Here is an 8,963-nt window from a genome sequence, read left to right on the forward strand (position 1 = left end):
AAGGTATGGTGGATATCCTGTTCTCGAAATTGTCAGTTTATACTTTGCAAAGTATCGAATTCTACGATGATTTAGTCGATTTAGCAACTTGTGCTAATCATTCTACTGGATAAATAACTAGAACGTCAGGTTCGAGAATAAACAATATAAGTCCGCACTTAGACCCTAAATAAAAATACCTGCCGATTTAATAGTTATGGTGTTAGGGTCGAAATTGAGCTATATCGGTTCTCATTTAGGCATTGCCCCTCATATAAAAAATTGCTAAAATTTCTATTTCATGTGTATTTTGGGTTACAAAATAGCTTGGGACAATTGTCGCTATAGGTCACTTTTAGTTATGTTTCATATATCCCCTTTATTCCTTACATCAGAAGTTTTAACAGTATAACATTGTTCCTCGTGGGATGGGAGACATCATTGCTAATAAATGTCAATACTCTATGGTGAAAATATTAGGAATTTTATGTTAATATTTGAAAGGATATGTCTTGTTTGCGGAGGTTTACTTATTTGTGACATTTTTGTTTACATCGGAAGTTCCAAGTTGGAACTGCAATTTCATGCAACTGTCGGTATAGCTATGGTGGAGGTTATCAAAAGTTCGGCCCGGCCGAACATAACGCTCTTTTCACTTGTTATATATTCCTAAAGATCAGATGAACATAGATGTAGACCTTATAAATTTGAATTTATCTTGGGTTTCATGGATTTGGATATAACTTTTACATTATAATTAATTAATCTTTTTTTTTTTTGGTCAAAACACATGCATCACATGCATTTGATGTCCTCCCAGACATTCACCTGTTTATACCCTATGTTAATTTACTTCACTAATGGTAATTTTATTCCAAATTAATAGATGTATTCTTTTTGACAAAAAAAAAACACTTGATGTTGTTTGTTCCGCTTATTTGGAGAAGTTTACAAAAGCGAAAAAGTTATTCTCTTAAGTTATTGATCGGAGCGATGACCTCTTCACAAACAATTATGAAAAGTTTGCTCATGCGAACACAGAAGAAAAAGTCACAGCAGTGAGACATGCCTGACATGCCACGAAGATTGATCACTTCAACACATTTTTCTAATTCATTACACCGCAAAGGCAAACGACGACGGTGTCCACGCAGACGAAGAAGTCACATTGCAACACATGGTAACACTTGATTCCTGGCGATGAACCGCCAAGATAAATGGATTGCTCGAAACCGTACGAAGACCAGGGTTGGTATGCGTACGTACGGTACTGTTGTACGACGCGTACTGGCTATGAAAACATATGAAGGTAAACTGTCATTTTGACAGTTGGAATACAAAACGAAAACACCCAAACAAAAGTATTCACTCGCCCATGTTGCAAATTACAAGAAAGTTAGGGGAGTGTATAGGTACATTAGTTGGGAATGGAACTATTGAATTGTAGCTAGTCGATTCCACGGCATTCTTTGGTTTTGTCTTTTGAAATTAACTGGCGTCAACAATTCGTCACTAAAAACACTTAACTTTATGAATTTCATTTTCCGTTTGGATGGACACAAGAGAAGTTGGGGGAATGGGTTAAGGAATAAGGTGGAAAACGCACAAAACAGCTTTCCAGCAATTCATCAACAACAACTGTCACGCCAACATTGTACGCCGCATCAAAATGCGTTGATCGGAAAGTCTGAATCGTTGGGGAACAGTGCTTGCAATGGAAGGAGATTTTAGGAGGTAAATTGAATATTGGGTAGAATTTATGAGGGTAAAACTGGGTTGAGCCTTTATACATCAAGCATGAATTTACTAAAGCCTACCTGTTCATATTGAACTAAAGTAATGTTTTTCTCCTCGGCGTTTTGGTATGCAACCACTTCATATTTATTATATCCAAAAATTCTACTTGCCCTACATCTGTAACCACTGTTTAACATAGTTTCATTGGTGTTGAATGAATGTAAGATGATTGGTATCGCTGCAAACCCTTTTTTCGCTTTCGCGCTAGTTGTCTCAGTTTTTGCATACAAAAGTGCGTAAAAATGTTACGATGCACTGACGCATAACATTTTTCCCCTTGGCTACAAAAAAAAAAGGTTGACTGATGAAATCCATGGTCTGATTGGACACCATCGCCAACAACACTAATGGCCGCAAGGAAATGCCACAGCTACGCACACACATGCACTGCAGTTTTTTTCCGTGTGGGTTTTTAGCCTACGTCCAGATTCTTTGGGTGGTAATCACATCGAAATGGAGGGTAGTAATGAAGTCAACGAATGAACGAATCTTCCGGCAGGTGGAAAATTGTTTTGCCTTTAACTAGCGCAAGAAAAAATTAATTTAAATAATTATATGCAATCGCCTTTGTTTTTATGTCATCTTCTTTAAGGTGGAGTGTTTTACTAATTGGTAACACCTTGTAATAATGATGTGCCACCGAGGTGCATATACAGTGAGGTAATACAATTACGAACCATTTACATTACATATTTAATTTTTCTAGGAGGGGATTTTTCGGGTTTTCAGGGGAAAAATATATCTTAGAAGAAAATGGTCAATATTGGTCAATGGTCTTAAAATAATACGTTGTGCAAACATCGCATTAGACTTACATTTTGGCCATTTGTGGAAAAGGCATTAGAACACTGAAGTCCAAAAATTACATGGTCCATCTTTGGACTACACCAAAACATTAGTTGTTAAATTAAAATTCAGAAAACCGGTCGGGACTAATATATATAGGGCAGTATGACAACATAGACCTATAATCTAAAATGTCTGTCAGGAGACATACCAAGGAGAGATTTGCTGGGAAAAGGACGGGTAAACCCTTCAAGATACCGAATATTGTGGGGATCCTACAGCAAAGGCCTTATGGGAGCTACACCAGAACCTAAACCGATATATCATATTTAGAATACTAAACTTTCAATGAGTAATAGAAATATTGTCATATCTATAGTAAGTTCAACGGAACTTGACTAAATCTACATAGAATTTTAATCAGAACAAGAATTTAAACATGTTGGTTCTCCAAAAAATATTTGAAGGTGTTGCGGATGGAAAGACACTCCATTTTTTGGATTCTTGTTTGGTATAAAATCTCCCATTTAGGGGACCTTGGACATGTTTTGTAATTGTGATTGCGGTTTTTTGAAGGCCGACACACAGATATATAGAAAATTATCAATTTAGGTCTGGGCATAGACATATATAATACTGTCCTATTTATCGAAATTCGAAGTTTTTGCCACATTCTTCATATGAAGTATCTATAATTTGCCATTCCGGGGTCTTGTAGAGTAAAATAATTATTTACAGAAGATTTTTCACACAGATCTTTGTTTTGACATTGTCCCATGTAAAGAATCCGACCTACTTGAGTACTCTTAATGTTTTACACATTTCTCCTCTTTCCAGAAAGTTTTCAATATCGGTTCGTAATTTTTGCATCACATCCCTACAAACACCACGCTTAATTTTCGGTATGTTGATGTTTCTATTACAGTTTTCATTTTCCCACATAAAAACCATATGAAGTTCCCGACCATTTTAAGACATTTTGAATGAACATAACATGGTGGATGGTATAAAAAGTTCAGCCCGACCGAACCTAATGACGTTTTTATTTGTTAACCAGTAAGGAAAGTAGTAAAGTCGGACAGATGCATTCTAACAGAAGTCGCATTTTTGAGGGACCATTAACATGAAATTGATAAACATCTAGATAAACATAATTTAGTTAATAATGATGTTTATCTAAATGTGATGTTTATATAAAATGCGATTTTTATCTATATCTGAGGGTATGGAGGGTATATTAAATTTGTCATTCCGTTTTTAACACATCGAAATATTCATTTCCGACCCTATAAAGTATATATATATATAAAGTATATATATATATTCTTGATCAGGGTAAAATTCTAAGACGAAATAGCCATGTCCGTTTGTCTGTCTGTTGTAATCACTCTAGTCTCTAAACGAATTGAGATAGACCGCCAACATTTTGCATAGAGTCGTCTTTTGTCTGCAGTCAGGTCAAGTTCGAATATGGGCTTTATCGGTCCACGTTTAGGCATAGCCCCCATATAAGGGTACCGACCAATTTTCTGTTTTTTGGGGTTCTTAGGCGTGTTTTTCAACCGAATTCGCTGAAATTTGGTAAATTAGGTTCTTTTGGGTACCAAATGTATCCACTAGAAATTATAAAGATCGGTCCACTTTTTCTGGTAGCCCCCATATAACGGTACCCCCAATTTACGGTATTTTGGGGGTTTTTAGCACGTTTTTAAACCGAATTGGTACAATGGGTTCTTATTGGGTACCAAATTTCTTCACTAAAAATATAAATACGGACCCATTTTTTCGGATAGCCCTCATATAAGACACCCCCAATTTTCGGTATTTTGAGTTTCTTGAGCGCGTTTTTAACCGAATTCGCTGTAATTTGGTATTTTGTAGTCGCATATGGTAACAAATCTTCCTTCCAAAAATTATTAACTTTCGCTCCCTTTAGGGGTAGTTCTGATTATATAAAAAAAATATCTGATTAGTACCGTAGGGGTTGTCCTTCAAATTATGGAATTCCAAGACGATTTAGCCATCGGTCGTAATCATTCCGCTTTCTAAGGAAATCGTTATGAAAAAAAACTGCAACCCGACGATAATGAAATATATCGGCCAGCATTTAGGCATCTCCCCCATATAATTATACCTTCTGAAGGAAAGAATTGAGACACAAAATAAAAATATTGGGTTCGAAAGTGACATATGTCGTTCATTAATTAGGCATAGTCCTCATATAATTATAACCCCAAATATTCGGTAATACCTAAACTATGTAATCTAACATTGTAATCTAAATTGCAGTAGTTTGAGGATTGTATATACTACCATTTCATTAAAAATAGCTGAACCGGTTTGTAGAATTATCGGTATAGGTTCATTTTTGGCATGTTCCCTATATTTTCACTTCAAGTATCTGTCAGTATACTTATGGTGGAGGGTATCCAAAGTCAACCCGGCTGAACTTAACGCTTTTCACTAGTTTTATTTTAATTTTACCAAAATTTGCACAAAAATTTGCCTACAAGTCCAACATTGCGTGCCACTCCCTCTAGATCTTCTACTTCACATGTTGGATATCTTGTGAGAGATATGGCAGATATCATCCGCATAGTCTAAGTCTTTGTGCTGCCGTGAGAGACTCCACGGAAAACATTGCATCTGCTCAATCTACACGTAATAAACGATGTGCCAAACACCCTAACTATTTTCGAAATTTTGCATATAATTTTGAATTGCGTCTAGAATGATGTGTCAATTAATTATGCGTTTAGATTTTTGCAACACTCTTGTATATAACCAATGTGGAGCAAAGTATCATATAGTCGGCCCCGTCTGTCTTCAGTCTTTTCCTCTCATAGTACAAAAAATTTCCAACCAAAGTTTGGTAATGATTATGAAACCCAATTGACAATGTTCCTACTACCAAATAGGAGTAACTACAACAAACAGGTTTTACAAAATTAAAAAAAAGAAAAAAAACATTTTTGCACGCCTTAAAATTGTTTTCCTTTCTATTTCTTCAATATCCTATTACTCGCACTAAACTTCATTTTTTGTTTCATGTTTAGAAAATAATCTTAAGACAATGAAGTGTAGATTTAATTAATTAAAATAATTTCGTGAATAATTCTTTCATTAAAATTCGAATTTCATTTACGCCCTCTCCTTCTGTTATCTATTATGCGTATCGTTTTTGTTCACAGCAACAACCTTCAAACGAACACTTGCTGTGCGTATTTAAATTCATTTTGTTTCTTTCAACAAATTCGAATCAAGGTTTGGTGGAATCTACCATAAAATATCCGAGCGAATGCTATTCAGCAGAATTTTTCGGTTTATTTCCACATTTTCATTAATGATGACGACACAGTGACCAAAAAAGTCGGCTTTGTCGTTTCCTCGTCGCCGTCGTCTTCTTCCATTTCCCATATTGAGGGTGTTGTACTAACTTTTGTTTTGTTTCGATGTATTTATTGTGTGTTTGTTTGAAAACGTTTTGTGATTGTGTGAATATTTTAATGAATTTTTATTGTTTCACTGTATGGAACAACGCTCTCTGTGTGACGCCTTTACGCCTAGGAAATTCTTTTAATGTAAGGCGGATCTCTTCTTTTTTGGGTATGAAACGATTAAAGTCAACTGAGGCAAACACAATCTCATAGAATAGTTGATTAGATTCGGAAATTGATACCACACAGTAATTAATAATATCCAGCAATGAAGGTAAAACTGAAAATTTTCGTTTTTATTTTACAAAATATGACAAATTTAATTTTATTTATTCACAGTGGGATCTTTTCAGTTGTTGCTGTTGTTGACCATCAACAGACCGTTAAATGAACCCACGCAATAAAAAACTGAAAATATATTTCAAATAATTTTGACATATCATATCGTACGGTTAACTGCCATTGTATTCTGGTAACAAAAGTAAAGAATGGAAATTAAAACAAATTCAACCACCCGTTGGTGGTCATTCCCACAGTTTGCCTGGTATCTTATGTGAACTAATGCACGACTTCGAAAATCGGCATAATTTAATTTAATTTTGTAAATATGACATCTATATTTTGAAGGAACCGTTGTATTGGATATTTATTAGACATTGTTTTTAAAAACGTCTACACTGAGCTAAACAGTGATCTCTAACGGAAAGTGCTGAGTTATGCAAATGACAATATAATCCATTGGCTCAAATAAAACCCATAACAAATAAAAAGGGTTTAGTTCGGCCGAACTTTTTATACCACCATGTGGTGTACATTCAAAATTCCTTTAAAAAGACGGGACCTTTATATGGAGACGTTGTCATTATACCCTACACAACTATGTTGTCAGGGTATTATAGCTTTGTGCAGCCCCAAATATTTGTAACGCCGTGAAATATTGGTCCTAGAGCCACCTTTAAGTATACCGATCATCATATCTCGACTAGCTGAGTCGATCTAGACATGTGTGTCCGTCCGTCCGTCTGTCCATTATAATTTGTAAACACGATACAGGCTACAGTTATGGACCAATCTTCACGAAATTTTGCATGTAGGATGGGTTCTGGCCAATGAAGACCCCTATTGTGTTTGGAAAAGATCGATTAATATTAAGGGGATGAAATGGACCAAAAACATTATTTTTGTCGGGTTTTCTGGTCGCTCCAGAGGCCACAATTATGGCCCAAACACCGCGAATTTTTGCATGGAGAAAGGGGATCGGGCCAGAGATAAAGCATGCATGTTTTGATAAAGATCGGTCAATATTTAGCGGGTCAAATGGACCCTGACTTTTGTGTGAAAAAATTGTATTCTATGACATATATATTTACTCCTAGAGGATGTAGACCCGAGGAGTTAATAGCATATCCACGAGGAGTGGTTGGCCTTTAAATTGATACCAAATATAGTGATGTATCTACTCAGATGTGGGAGTTACAGTCAAATATTTACAGGTGCTTACGTATACAGATATTATTTAGTAACCCATTACCCGCTGATGGTTTTAAAAATTTTCATGAAGTTCCAGTTATGGTCAAGAACAATTTTTCAATTTTTACAATTTTCGGTGATAATCAGATTAAAATTTTTGGATGAAATGGACCGAAAACTTAATTTTGTGTGTGTTTTCGAGTCGAGTATAATCCGAAAATCACAACACAACCCACCGTGAAGGTAATCTGGACAAGTAATTAGACGGATTGTACTGAATATTCGAAGAAGTAAGGAAGAGGTGTTGTTGACCACTAATCGGGCAAGAGGAGGCAAATATCACGAAATATTACTCAGACTCGTAATAAACATCCTCAGAAAGTTAGAGTTCGTGGTAGTTGTGTAGGGTATCGTATGGTCGGTCCCGTCCGACTATACTGCTCCGCTCACTGGTTTTAAATAGTCTTCTAGTAGGTTGTTTATACTTTTAGTAAATTAACACTAGATTGACGAAGGCGATCATTTTGGCCGTTTTACAATTTCAAGTACAAAAACAACTGTGCATATAATGACACAATATGCCTGATGAGCCGCTTAACCAACTGCGAAACGCGTCGCATAATAGTGGGAATGTAGTATTTTTCTGGTTTTCCTTTTCATTGCAACTCCGATCATGTAGCTCATCTCGAAAGAGAAATTAATAAAAAAACATTTACATGAATGATCCTTCGCCCTAAAAAGGCATAAAAACAAAGCTCGAAAACATAATATGTTTTGTAAATTTTTCTAAAAAAAAACTAAGATTTGCACCAAAGCTTGGAAGCTTTGGCACTTTAGGCTTTGATGCGAATCTTAGTTTTTTTTTTAGAAAAACAAGTGAAAAAGTGTCAGTCGTTGTTGCCGACAGATATATACCCTCACCCTATGGTTTGCGGAGGAGGTTTTCGGAGTTATACACAGATTTTATAATTCGTTTTATATAAGTTCTATTTTTAATTAAAGATGTTCCGGATTTTATGTTGATCAAATATATAATATTGAAACTTTCTGTAGGATGTACCAGAGGAAAGGGCGGGCCCGTCAGCCCTTTCGGACTTTATTTAGGCTTGGCAAAGATAATTGGTTGTGCAAAGTTTGGTTCAAATTGGACATTCCATTCGCCTGATATTGGATTCATAAATATTGAGAATTTTGACCATTTGTGGGGGAGGTACCAGAAAGAGTGGACTAATGGATCCCACCTTGAAACTTGATCTATTATTGGTAAAGATAATAGGTTGTGCAAAGCTTAGTTCACATCGGACATTCCATTCAACTAATATTGGATTCATAAATATTGAAAATTTTGACCAATTCTGGGGGAGGTACCAGAAGGAGTGGGCCAATTTTTGTTTACGTTAATAGATTTTGCAAAATTTGCTTTAAATCAGGCATTCCATTTGCCTGATATTGGTTTTATAAATATGAACAATTTTGACCCTCTGTAGTGGAGGT

The sequence above is a fragment of the Musca vetustissima genome, unplaced genomic scaffold (assembly GCF_032173495.1).
Source record: "Musca vetustissima isolate MV318-11 ecotype Yass unplaced genomic scaffold, APGP_CSIRO_Mvet_v1 utg8857, whole genome shotgun sequence".
Classification (NCBI taxonomy): Eukaryota; Metazoa; Arthropoda; class Insecta; order Diptera; family Muscidae; genus Musca; species Musca vetustissima.